This window comes from Panthera uncia, chromosome C2, assembly GCF_023721935.1.
Source record: "Panthera uncia isolate 11264 chromosome C2, Puncia_PCG_1.0, whole genome shotgun sequence".
Taxonomy (NCBI): domain Eukaryota; kingdom Metazoa; phylum Chordata; class Mammalia; order Carnivora; family Felidae; genus Panthera; species Panthera uncia.
The window spans coordinates 65,721,329-65,735,963 of NC_064810.1; the positions used below are offsets into that span (position 1 = coordinate 65,721,329).

At 33.1% G+C, this 14,635-nt stretch overlaps 1 protein-coding gene across 2 annotated transcripts in view; it reads left to right on the plus strand.

Annotated features, from left to right (window-relative positions):
• STXBP5L (syntaxin binding protein 5L) overlaps positions 1-14,635 on the plus strand; it is a 377,830-nt gene that overhangs the window by 286,784 nt on the left and 76,411 nt on the right. The gene's annotated exons all lie outside the window — the stretch shown is intronic.

A 14,635-nucleotide genomic window follows, 5' to 3' on the forward strand; every position in this document is an offset into this window, starting at 1 on the left:
GAATTTAAGAAAACAAACAGATGAACGTAGAGGGAAAAAGAAAAAAGAGGGGCAAAGCAGAAAACAGACTGTTAGCTATAGAGAACAAACTGAGAACTACAGCAGGGGAGGTAGGCAGGGGGATGGGTTAAATGGGTGATGAGTATTAAGGAGGGCTCTTGCGATGAGCACTGGGTGTTATATGTAAGTGATGAATCACTAAATTTTACTCCTGAAACTAATATTATACACAAAAAAAGAAAAGTTTTAGGAAATCAAATCCAGCTGAATATCAAAAATAATTAAATAGAGAATATTCCCGAAATATAATGATAGTCCTTTATTATAATTCAATCAATCAATAAATTAAAGAATTAAACAATAAAGAAAAGCATATGAAAAGATTCTCAACATTCATCATTAGGAAAATCAAATTAAAACTATAATGAGAGAGGTGCCTTGGTGGCTCAGTTGGTTATGTGTCCAACTCTTAGTTTGCCTCAGGTCATGATCTGATGGTTTGTGAGTTTTAGCTCCACGTGGGGCTCTGTGCTGGCAGCGCAGATTTTCTCTCTCCCTCTCTCTTTACTGGTCCCCAGCCTGCAATATCTCTGTCTCTCTCAAAATAAATTAATTAATTAAAAAAAACTACAATGACATATCATTGTACATCGGTTAGAGTGACTAAAATCAAAAATGTTGATCACACCAAGTATTGGCAAGAATGTGGAAGAAACAGAACTCTCCCACCCTACTGGTAGGAATGTACAATGGTATGATCAGTTGGCAGGTTATTAAAGATTTAAATATACATTTATAACATGATCTAGTCATTTTATATCGTTATTTAAACTAGACAAATGAAAGCAGAAAGCCTATATCAATACAAACACATGCATAGCAATCAAACACTGAAACATTTGTAGTAGTCAAAACCTGAAACAACTAAATTCTCCAATAAACAAATTCTGTTATATCTGTTCAGTGGTTTACTAAGCAATAAAAAGGTAAGCACTTTTTTTTCCTTTTTTTAATGTTTCAAGTTTTTATTTAAATTTTAGTTAACATATAGTATAATATTAGTTTCAGGAGTAGAATTTAGTGATTCATCATTTACATACAACACTCAGTGCTCATCACAAGTGCCCTCCTTAATAGCCATCCCCCACTTAACCCATTCCCCCACCCACCTCCCCTCCAGCAACTCTCAGTTTGTTCTTTATAGATAAGAGTCTATTATGGTATGCCTCTCTTTTTCCCCCCTAGGTATGCACTATTGATAAATGTTGCAACATCAATGAATCTCAAAATAATTACACTGAATAAAAGAATCCAGGCAAAAAAAGGTGTATATTCATATAAAATTCTAGGAAATGAAAACTAATGCATAGTGACAGAAAGCAGATTAGTGGTTGCCTGGGGGTAGGAAGGGGCACTTATGGGAAGGACTGGAAGGAGGGTTACAAAAAGACACAAAGAAACTCTTGGGCATGAGGGATATGTTTATTATCTTGATCATGGAGATGGTTTCACAGGTGTATACGTATGTCAAAATTTATCAAATCATATACTTTATAAATATGTAAATTAAACCTTCATAAAGCTTTTTTTCAAGAAAAAACTAGCCACATGAGGCAGGAAATGGTGTATTCCAGGCAGAGTGAATAGCCTTATAAGAAGGTTCTAAAGGTAAAGGACTTAACTATCTTCTAGAAATAAAAAGAAGGCCAAGGAGGCTGGGAGTGCAATAGAAAAGGACTGAGAGGGAAAATGAGTTAAGATTTTGATGTCTAGATGAGCAGGAATAAGATTACACATGTCCTGAGGCAATTATAAGAAATCCCATTTTATTTCAAGGAGGAGAATGATATACTTTTATGTCTTAAAAATATCATCCACACACACTGCTGCATGAAGAAAATATCATGGGGGGAAAAAAGAGCAAAGAAAAGAAAAGAAGAAGAAAAAGAAAAGATGGCCATTATACCAGTTAGGAGGCCAGTGTGTACTCTATGCAAGAATTGAAGGTGGCTTTGACTAGGGTTTTAACAATGTTATTGTAGAAGAAAGGATAGGTCCAAATATCATTAGTACATTAGAGCTACTAATTATATTCAATGTGGAAGATCAGAGAGTGGAATCAAAAATTCTTCCCAGATTTAGGCTTGAGTCACTGATTGTGGTAGGGTTGGAGTAGGACATGGTAATAAGGAAAATAAACTTCAGTTTTAGACATGTTAGAATTTGGTATGTCTGTCATTTATCCAAGTGAAGATGTCACGTGGACAGCTAAACAAATCTGAATATCAATGCTGTTAGTTGAGTCTTTAGCATATAGATCATATGTAATGACATGGGAATAAATGAAATTACCTAGACAGGGGAGAAAGGGGAAACGGAGGGAAGAGGAGGATTATGGATAGAGACATTAGGAATTTCAACATTTACGTTTCAAAGAAGAGGAGCAGCTGGCCCAGAGGACTTGCCAGAGAAAAGAGAAAAAATGAGGAGACTGTTGCAGAAGACAAAATAAAGGGGAATGTTTCAAGAAGCGATCAGCCATGTCAAATGCTAAAGATAGGATTAAGTAAAATAAGCTCAGAGAAGTGACTAGTGTGTCTTGCTCTGTGAAAGTTATTAGTGATTCTTTAAAAAGTAGTTTGTGAAAAGTATTGGGAGAGACATTAGAGAGAAGAGTGGCAAATGAGGAAACAGAACAAGTAGATAACTCTTTCAAGATGTTTGGTTATGAAGGAGTGTAGAAAAAAGAAGTCAGTAACTTGACTGGAATAAAGTGTCAAGAGGAGGAATTTTTTGTCTTTCCATTTTAGATAAAGAACATATTTTAAAGTTAATGCAAATAGAGAGTGATCCATAGAGAAAGAGAGACTGGTGATAAGGGACAGAGGGGGTAACTAAAGGAGCAAAATCCTTAAGAAGGGGAGAAGGGATGGGAATCAGAACAGATGTAAAAGATTAGTTAATAGGAGGTTTTCTCTACTGTAATAGGTACATAAAAGAAAAGGAGAGAGCTACATAATAAGAGGAATAAATTGAAAAATAGTATGATTTGGTTAAACAAATGGTTTTTTTATATATCTGATTTTCAGGTCTATATTTTACTTTTTTTTTTTTGAAATTAGTCTTAGAGTGTAAATTTTTTTACCTCAAAACTTTGTGTTAGAAAGCAACTACATTGAACTGTAATTAGTGGGTAAAATATAAAGTTTCATCTTTGAATTTAAACAAAATGCACAAGGAAATAAAAAGTAGGAGAGCTATTACTTAGTAATATGTGTGGGTTTTCTAGAGTTTAGTGAGTAATCTCAGTGTGAGTCAAACAAATAAAACAAGCTAATATAACTTATGGCAGTGGTCTCAACCAAGAATGATTTTGTTCCCGATGGGAAGTTTAGCAATGTCTGAAGACATTTTTGGCCCTCACAAGTAGAAGAGGGGTGCTCTACTGGCATCTAGTAAATAGAATGTAGGTAAATATCCTATAATATACTATCCTACAGAAAAAAATTATCTCACCAAAATGTCAATCAAATTGGAAAAAATTCAGACCAGAGCATTTTATATGATAAGTGATAATTTGGTAAGAAAATCCCCCAAAGTATAGAGTATTTATATGTATGGAGACACTTGTGTCTTAGTCTCTAAAGAATACTAATATTTTATTTAACATTCACAAGTTGCTATTTCAAATACTATCTTAATTATATTATACACTAAGATACATTATAGGTATATACTTGACCCTTAAACACTGTGGGGTTAGAGGCACCAACCCTCTTCTGCAGTCAAAAATCTATGTTTAACTTTTGATTCCCCCAGAATTTAACTACCAAGAGCCAACTACTGACCAAAGGCCTTATGGATAACAGTCAGTTAACACATATTTTGTATGTTACTTGTATCATATACTGTATTCTTACAATAAAGTATGCTAAAGAAAATGTTATTAAGAAAATAAGGAAAAGAAAATACATTATACTACACTATATTGCACTATACTTATTTATTAAAAAAAATTTGTGTGTTAGTGGATTCATGCAGTTCATACTCTTATTGTGTGCAAGGGTCAACTGTACATGCTTAACATTTTTAAATAAAAGTTGATATAATTCACTGTACCCCAAAGGGGATTTGTCTTCTGATATTCAGTTGTTTATTTACCATAAAATTTCTATATCTGTTTTCAACCAGGATTTATTATATGTTTTCTTTTATATTATTATTATGCATTTTCTAATGAATCACTGTACAAATCTTCCAAATTTAGTCAATTTGCTTTACTCTATTTATATGTCAGACATAATTTTCTCCACCTAATCTCTGGGAGATCTCTTTGGGAAATCTCAGTATAATCTTTGGGAAAAGCACAATTATCTGGAATGTACTCTGAGTACTTCATTGGATACTTACTAGTATCAGGAATAGATTAATCAATTTGACTAGTTACCATTCTCTTGGTCTTCCAGGTCTTCAGTCCAGCTTTCACAGTATTTCCAAGATATAAAATAAAACCAAGAGAGGAGCTTTCCATTTCTAGACAGGATGTTGAGATATGAAAGTTCATTCCTGTAGTAACAACAATGATCGCAACAGTAATAAAACCCTGTGATAAATACAATGATAAAGTTAAAATCATACTTTTCTGTGGAGATATTAAAAAGTGGTAGATTCAAGAAGGCTTGATTAAATGAATTCCAGAGTGAAAGAGACATTCATAGATGAGCAGAAAGCTGCAGCTGCTCCCATACTTGGTGCAAGTGACTGATATGGGCACAGGTGCAGAAAGGAGTGGGCCTTCTATAGATGGATGGACTGCAAAGAGTAGGAAAAACTAGAATTGTACATCTAGCAAAAGTCTTATTTGTTTATTTAGAGTGCACATGTGCAAACATGAACAGAGAGAGGGAGACAGAGAATCCCAAGAATCTCATGACCTGTGAGATCATTACCTGAGCCAAAATCAAGAGTCAGATGCTTATGGGGTGCCCAGGTGGCTCAGTCGGTTAAGCTTCCAACTTCTGCTCATGATCTCATGGTTCATGAGTTCGAGCCCAGTATTGGGCTCTGTGCTGACAGCTCAGACCCCAGAGCCTATTTGAATTCTGTGTCTTCCTCTTTCTCTGCCACCCCTCCCCCACTCATGCTTTCTCTCTCTCTCTCTCTCTCTCTCTCTCTCAAAAATAAATAAACATTAAAAAAAAAGAGAGATGCTTAGCCAACTGAGCCACCCAGGTACCCCTCTAGCAAAAATATTTTAAAATAAAGGTAAATAAATTTGTCATGGGCAGACTTGCACTACAAGATATGGTAAAGGTTGTTTTTGATTTTGTTTTTAATTTTTATTTGAGAGAGAGAAAGAGCAAGGGGGGGGTTGGAGAGGGGCAGAGGGAGGGGAGAGAGAGAGAGAGAGAGAGAGAGAGAGAGAGAGAGAGAGAGAAGGAGAGAGAATCTTAAGCAGGTTTCATGTTTAGTGTGCAGTCCACTGTGGTATTTGATCCCATGACCCTGCTGGGGTCATGACCTGAACAGAAACCAAAGAGTTGGGTGCTCAACTGACTGGGCCACAAATGTGCCCCAGTATAGGAGGTTTTTAAGCTGAGGGAAATAATACCAGATGGAGATTTAGATATACAGTAAGAATGAAAAGCATTAGAAGAATAAATATGTGGGTAAATATAAAAGATTATTTTGTCATTTCTTAAAATCCCTAGGAGTTTATCTAATTTTTAAATTAAAAACTAACTGTATCATGGGGTTTATAAAATGTAGAAGAAAAATAAATGACAATAGTAACAAAGGATGGGAGGGACATAAACAGAATCACGTTATAAGTTTCTTTCATCATAAGAGAAATTATGCAATAATAATTAAAAGTAGATTGTGATGAATTATAGATGCATATTATAATCCCTAGAACCACCACTAAAAAATAAATAAATAAATAAAACAGAAGTGTAGCTAAGTAGCCAAAGAGAAGATAAAATAGAATACTAAAAAATATTTGATTTTTTTCAACGGACGGAAAAGTGAAATAGTGGAAAAAAGCACAGAAGGACATGCTGAAAAAAAAATGATAGACGTAAACTTAACTCTAACAATGATTATATTATAGTAAGTGTAAATGGAGCAAATATCACACACACACACACACACACACACCCAAGAAAAGGGCAGAAATTGTGAAACGAGATGGAAAAAAAAAAAAAAACCAACTATATGCTGTTTATAAGAGATGCACTTTAATTACAAAAACATACAAATGATTAAAAATAAAAGAAGTGAAAAATAATTTTATCAAATTATTTATCAGTATTAACCTCAAGAGAGCTGATGGGGCTACATTATGAGATAAAGTAGACATTAAGAGAAGAAGAGAGGCAGTTCCAAATTATAAAAGAATCACTGTATCAGAAAGATATTAATAATCCTATACAAGTACAGACCTAATAAGAGGTATTCAAAGTATAGAAAGTAAACAAAAGAAAGAAAGAAAGAGACAAATATACAATCATAGCTGGGGATTCATTATTTCTCCTCAGTAATTGATAGAACAAATAAAGAAAAATTGGTAAGTATATTAAGAAAAAAATTAAGCAATCCTCTTAACCAAATTGGCCTGACCAAAATAGCCACCTACCACATACAAAGGGAAATATGCATTTTTTTCAAGTAGAAATGGAACATTCACAAATGTAGACTGAGTCAGGAAACAAGTTACAATGGATTATAGGGGACTGAAATCAAGCAGAGTATGTTCTCTGATCATAAGAGAAATTAAATTAGAAATCAATAACAGAAATATATCTTAAAATCCCCAAACATTTGGAAATTAAGACTGTGTCATGGTTTAAAAAACAAATCACAGGAAATTTTTTAAATATTTTTGAACTGAATGAAAGTATAAACACAAAATATCAAAATTTGTAAGCTGTTACTTAAGTAGTACTTAAAGGAAAAATTTAGAACATTATTGCTTATATTGGAAAAGAAAATATCAAATTAATAATCTAAACTTTGTTAAGACACCAAAAAAAAAAAAAAAAAAAGAACAGTGTAACACAAAGTAAACAGAGGAAGGAAATAAAGACAGAAATCAATGAAATACAGGGCAAACAATAGAGTAGATCAATAAAACCACAAGGTGTGTCCTCAAAAAATTTACTAAATCTGTAAAACCCTAGTTAGATAGATCAAGAAGAAAAAAAATAACCAATATGATAAATTAAAAAGGGAACATCACTATGGATTCTACAGAAATTAAAAATAATAAAAGTAAAACTATGAACCACGTTATGCCTATAAATTGTATAGATGAAAGCAAGAGATGTCTTGAAAGAAAAAAATTATAAAAACTGACACCAAACACATTGGAAAATATAAATAGCCTCCTATCTTTAAAAAATTTTTGAATTCAAAATTAAATAACCACAACAAAGAAAACTACAGGCTTTGAATAATTTCACTGATTAATTCTATCAAACATAAATAACACTAATCTTATGCAAATGATTTCGGGGAATAGAAAAAAGAGTGAAATCTTCCCAACTGCTTATCTGAGGACAGCACAATGCTGAAACCAAAAACTTGACAAACTTAAAGGAAAGTTCAGGCCAGTCTCACTTACGAACATAGATTCAGAAATATTAGTAAATGGAAGACAGACATATGTAACAAAGATAAAATATAACCATGGTGGTTTTATCCCAAGAATAAGAGTTTAATATTTGAAAACCAATCAATGCAAAACAACTGATTAACATAATAAAGGAGAAAATTATATGATCATCTCAATACATGCAAAAAAAATCGTAAACTAACACTTCTTTAGAATAATCACCAGAAAACTAGGAATAGAATATTTCCTCAAATGAATAAAGCCAATCTATAAAAACCTACAAATAACATCACACTTAATTGTGGAATATTGGATGTTTTTCCACTAAAATTGGTAACAAGCCAATGATATACACTCTCATCACCTTTGTTCAACATTGTACTTGAAGACTTAGTAAGGGCAAAAGCAATATAAAAATAATATGCCTAGGGTTTAGCAAGAAAATATTAAAACTCACTTTATTTGCCAGTGATATTGTGGTGTATTAGGACACCCAAAGGAATCTACAAAAAAAAAAAAAAATACAAAACAATATGTGAACTTAGCAACATCAAAGAGTACACAGTATACAAAATCAATCATCTTTCTATATAATAAAAGGAAACAATTGAGAAATTTATTTATTTTTGAAATACCAGGTACTGGATAGGGGCGTCTGAGTGGCTCAGTCAGTTAAACATCCGACTCTTGATTTTGATTCAGGTCATGATCTCATGGTTCATGAGATGGAGCCCTGTGTTGGGCTCTGCGCTGACAGCTCAGAGCCTGCTTGGGATTTTCTCTCTCCTTCTCCCTCTGCCCCTCCTTCACTCTCTCAAACAACAAAACAAAACAAAAATCAGGTACAGGATAGACTTCCAAATGGCATCTTGAGAAGCACCATGGACACATTCTCCAGAAAAAAAGTAAAACTGGTAAAAAGTATTTTTTAAAAACAGCAATCATTTAAAGCCTCTGGAAATTGTCCTAAAAGGATACAGAAAATAAAGAAACATTTATTCAAGAAAATCTACTGACACTTGGTAAAAAGCGTGTGTTTGATATTGAGCCACAACTTGCTGTATACCTCTCCTGCCTTCAGGTTGCCAGCATTTCTCATCCGTTCCAACTCCCAAGTTGCAAAGGACAAATTCCTGGTGAGTGTAGCCAAGAGGTCAAAGTCTTCTCTCCCCTGTCAGTCCCCCACTCATAGGACAAAATGTCTACCCCAGGCATAGCAAGCTAAAATGCTGAGGCCTTGACTGCTCTCACCCAGCTTGGTCATAGGGCAGAGGTTTCGTGCCAGAAAAGTAGAGCTGAGAAGGCCAGAGGTTACCGTCCCTGCCCCAGGTCCAGACTAGTGGCTCAGAAATTTTGCCCAGAGAAAGAGGCAATGAACTTTGAAGCTCTCCCCAAAGAAACTAGCTTATTTGAAACACAGTTTGAGGAAGTTCAAGCCTAAGGATGCCCTCAAAACCAATGAAGTATTTGTTGGAAATCAAATAAGAGGCTGGCAGCTCCTCTTATTTAAGAGCAACCAGCTAGGCCAAAGGTGAGTTGGGATTTGAACAAACCTCAAATACTGGCTTCAAATATGACTTCTGTCTGAATTGGATTAGAATATTGAGTAATATATATCCTGGAGCATTGTCAAAAACAATAAAGCATTCACCTGGTTGTGACTGTGATAGCTAATAGCTGGATTTGATATCAATGAAGTGGTCAGGGAAAGAGACAAGGAGAACCCTGCTAAAACTACTGTCATCCCAGGGTGACAGTATACACACAGAAGGCTATACCCTCTGATAAGCAACATCAGAGTCTTCACAATGTAAGGGAAATAAACTTCACTAAAATAGTCTAGCCAAGTCACTAAACAAGCAAATAACAACAAAAAAACCAGAGAGAGGGAGGGAATTGCTATACAGTATTACCTAATATGTCTAGTTATCAACAAAATATTATAAGACCTACAATAAAACAGGAAAGTGTGACTTATTCACAGAAAAAACAAGACAATACAAATGGTCTCTGAGAGGGCTCAAATGTTGGATTTAACAAAGACCTCATAACAGCCATGAAAAATCTTTAAAGAGCCAAAAGACACCATGTTTAAAGAAGGTAAACTATAATGATAATGTCTCATCAAATAAAGAATATTAACAAAGAGATTGAAGTTATAAAAAGCAAACAGAACTATCTGATAGCATACACAAGAATTAACTCAAAATAGATTAAAGACTGGACTATAAGATACAAAACCATAAAATCCTACAAGAAAATATAGGCAGTAAGCTCCTTCCTTGATCTGGGTCTTGGCAATAATTTTTTGGATTTGACACCAAAGCAAAGGCAGCAAAAACAAAAATATACAAGTAGGACTACATCAAACTAAAAAACTTCTGCAGAGCAAAGGAAACCATCAACAAAATGAAAAGACAATATGTGAAATGAGAGAAAATATTTGAAAATCATATATCTGTAACAGGTTAATATCCAAAATATGTAAAGAACTTATACAACTATAGCAAAAAAATTTTCAATTAAAAAATTAGCAGAGCATCTGAATAGATATTTTTCAAAAAAAAAAAGACATGCAGATAACCTGCAGGTACATGAAATTTGCCCAGCATCACTAATCATCAGAGAAATGCAAATCAAAACCACAATGAGATATCACCTCCTATTTGTTAGAATGGTTATTACCAAAAGAACAAGAAATAACAAGTGTTGGCAAGTATGTAGAGAAAAGGGAACCCTGTGTGCACTGATGGTAGGAATGTAAATTGGTGCAGATGCTTTGAAAAACAGTGTGAAAGTTCCTCACAAACTAAAAATAGAACTACCATAAAATCCAGCAATTCTACTTCTGGGTATCTATACAGAAAAATAAAAAACTAACTCAAAAAGATATATGCCACTCCCATGTTCATTGCAGCATTATTTACATATTTTCCAAGATATAGAAACAACCTAAGTGTTATCAATGGATGGATGAATAAAGAAAATACAATTGAGTTACACACACACACACACACACACACACACACAAACTGGATTATTATTCAGCCATAAAAAAGAAGGAAATCTTGCCATTTGCAAGAACATGGATGGACCTTGAGAGCATTACAGTGCCCAGTGAAATAAGACCCATGACATCACTTATATGTGGAATCTAAAAATGAACAAAGAGCAACAAAAATGAGCACATAGATCTGGGGAAGAGATTGGTGGTTTTCAGAGGCAGAGGGTGAAGCGTCGATGAAATGGGTGAATGAGGTCACGGGAAAATAAGACCCAAATGGAAATTCTTATACAAAAGTACAGTACAAAAAGTACAGTAAATGAAAAGAAAAATTTGCTAGAGGGAGTCAACAGTAGATCTGAACTGGCAGAAATCAGAATCAGCAAACTTGAAGGAAACTTATAGAGACTGTGTATTCTGAGGGGAAAAAAGTTAAGAAAAATTAACAAATCCTCAAAGAAGCTTAGGATACTGTAAATGTAGCAAACATGTCCATAATAAGAGTAGAAAAGAGAGAAGCAGGAAAATATTCAAAAAGATAATGGCTGAAAACTTCCAAAATTTGATGAAAACCATTAATGCATATGTCTAAAATGTCAGTGAACTCCAAACAGGATAAATGCAAAGATACCCACACCCAGAAACATCATAGTAAAAATGCTGAAAGGCAAAAAAATCTTGAAAACAGTAAGAGAAAAATGACTTGTCCCATACAACAGAACTGAAGTAGGATTAACAGTTCATTAGAAACAATGGAGGCCAGAAGCAGTAGGACAACATATTCAGAGTGCTCAAAGGAAAAACCTAAACCCAAAAATCTTATATCCAGCAAAACAATCTTTCAAAAATGTAGCTGAAATAAAGTCATTCCCCGATAAACAAAAAATGAGAGAATTTGTTGCTAGCATAGGCCACTTTATAAGAAATACTAAAGGAAGTTTTTCTCAGGCTGAAAAAAATTAATGCCAGATGATAATTTGAATTCACACAAGGGGAAAAAGAACACTACTAAGGTAACTATGTAATTATAAAATAATAATATAAATGTACATGACTTCTTCTCTTAACTGATTTAAAAAGCCATTTATGAAACAATATTATAAAATTGTCTTGATGGGCCTACAGTATGTAGAAATGTAATATATTTTCCAATAACAGCACAAAGGAAGTAGGTGGGAGCAAAGTTGTATTTGAGTAAGCAAACAAAACCAGGTGGATTGACTGGAACAAATGAAGAGAACTAGAAATGATAAATTGCAAAGTTAATATACAAACTATAAATATATTTTCTGCTTTCTTCTCTCAGGTTTTATAAAAACCCAAAGTTATATAAAGTAATCATTATAATAATATGTTGCTGGATTTGTAACACATATGGATATATTATGTATGCCAGTAATAGCACATAAAGGGGAAAGAGGAAATAGAAGTATGAAAGAATAACATTTCTACATCTCCCTGGAATTAAGTTAATATACATCTGAAGTAGATACTGAGAAGTTAAGATGTATATGTTATCTTAGAGCAAGGCCAAAAATATGATGACAAAATCATTAAAGAAATGAATGAGTTACACTAGAAAATATTTAATGCCAAACAAAGCAGTAAGGAAGATTAGAAGGACAAAAAGACATGAGACATACAGAAAAATAAAGTAGAATGACAGGTGTAACCTAACTGTATCAGTTGTAACATTAAATGTGGATAGATTTAACAATTCAATCAGAAGACAAAGACTGTTGAGCCAGATTTTTTAAAAAACCAAGATTTAACTCCATGCTGTCAGAGGCCACACATAAAGATGTAAATCCGTTGAAAGTTAAAAGAGAAAAAAACCATGCAAACAGCAAGTACAGCTGTAGTTAATACCAGACAAAATAGATTTTAAAGCAAAAAAAAGTTACTATAAATAGGGACATCTAAAATGAAAAAATGGTTAACCCATCTAGAAGATATAACATCTGTGCATCTGACGACCGATCTACAAAGTACATGAAGCAATACTTGACAGAATCAAAGGGAGAGAGAGAGACAATCCAACAATAATTACTGGGAATTTCAGTACTTCACTTCGAATAATGATACAAGAAGTAGACAGAAAACCAAAAAGGAAATAAAGACTTGAAAAATGCCACATACAAAACCTCTATACTGAAATCTACAAACTCATGCAGAAAGAAAAAAAAATTTAAAACATCATTTAAATAGAGGAGAATACCATGTTTATAGGTTGGGAGACTGAATATTTTTAAAATGTTTATTCTATCAAAATTACTATGGATTTATTACAGTCCAGTAAAAATTTGGCATATCCTTTTGTAGCAATTGACAAATTGATTCTAAAACTTATTTAGAAATGCAAAAAATCTGAAGTAATTAAAACACTCTTGGAAAAGAACAAAGTTGGAGTATTTTACTACCTGACTTTAAGATGTACTATAGACCTGCATTAATGTGGTAGTCAAAAAAAGATAGACAAATAGACCAATGACTACAAAATACAAAGTCTAGAAGTAAACTTACACATATGTATCCAATTTATTTTTTACTAAGGCACAAAAAAGGAAAATTTTTTTAACAAATAATGATGGAAAAACTAGACAAACAACATATAGGGAAAAATGAACCTTAATCTCTACCTCACACCACAATCAAAATTTATTTGAGATGAATTATAGTCCTAAAACTGAAAGCTGAAAATTAAAAAAGCTTCTTGGAGAATACAATAATATCTTCATGAGCATTGAGTAGGCAAAGATTACTTAAACAGGAATTATAAAAAATTCACAATTAAAAAATTTCATAAAGGGTCCTTCAAGTAAACTCATCTCCTGAACATCAAAAGATTTCATTTTCATTAAGAAAATGACAAAAAAAAAAAAAAAAAAAAAGAAAATGACAAGATAAGTCACATACTGGAAGAAAATATTCACAGTACCTACTTCTAACAAAAGACTCTTAAGTATATAAATAATTCTATTCAAGATTTGGCACATACTTGGTTCTGTAACCTTAAATTGTTTAAACTCTTCAAACTCATAGTTTCTTATCTGTAAAACATAAGAGGTGGGCTAGAGTACCACAGCAGCCTTTTCCCAAATTCTATAATTTTTTTGAACCATAGTAAGTTTATTGGTACAAATTATATCAAGAAAGGGGTGGTAGCAAGGAATATGGACAAAGATAGTTCTGGTAATTGACAATAGTTTTTAATAAGTACTTCTGGATATAAAGATTTACATTAAAGTAGGAACTCTGAATATTTTTTATAAGGAAAAAGTATATAAGAATCTCTAACAAGTATAGGAAAACCATAATTAAGGATATTTTATGAATGCCACAGGAATGCAGGCTGGCAGATAGCAAGAATTATAAAATATTTATTTATTGTGCCTATCCTTGTGTTTGTCAGTAGAGTTACATAACAGAGTATTAAAAATAAGAGAGGGGTGACTGAGTGGCTCAGTTGGTTGAACCTCTGACTCTTGGTTTCAGCTCAGATTGTGGTGTTGAAGTTCCTGAGATCAAGCTCTGTCAGCACAGAGCCTGCCTGGGATTCTCTCTCTCTGCCCCTCCCCCACTCACATGTGTGCTCTCTCTCTCTCTCTCTCTCTCTCTCTCTCTCTTAAAATACATAAAATTAAAAAAATTTTTTAAAAAGTAAGAGAAAAATGTAATGCTTATTATAAGAAGGAATTTGATATCATCAAATAAGTCACTTAATATGTATTATACAACACTGCATTTTTATAACTAAGTATAATATTTAGAATCTGTAGCATCCCTTAAAGTTCTTTTTAAAAGCCAATAAGCATTTATCTTGAAAGAAGATTTGATTAGGTCTTTTTAAAAACTCCTTATAAATTGTATTATTTTTGGTCTATTTTTAGATAAAACTAGGTCATTTATTAAAGTAGCTATTTCATGTTAAAAAGTAAGAAAGAAGATTTTATATTTTACTACCATTATGTTAATTACTCCTTGTATATATCTATTAGTTATTGCTCCTTATTGTT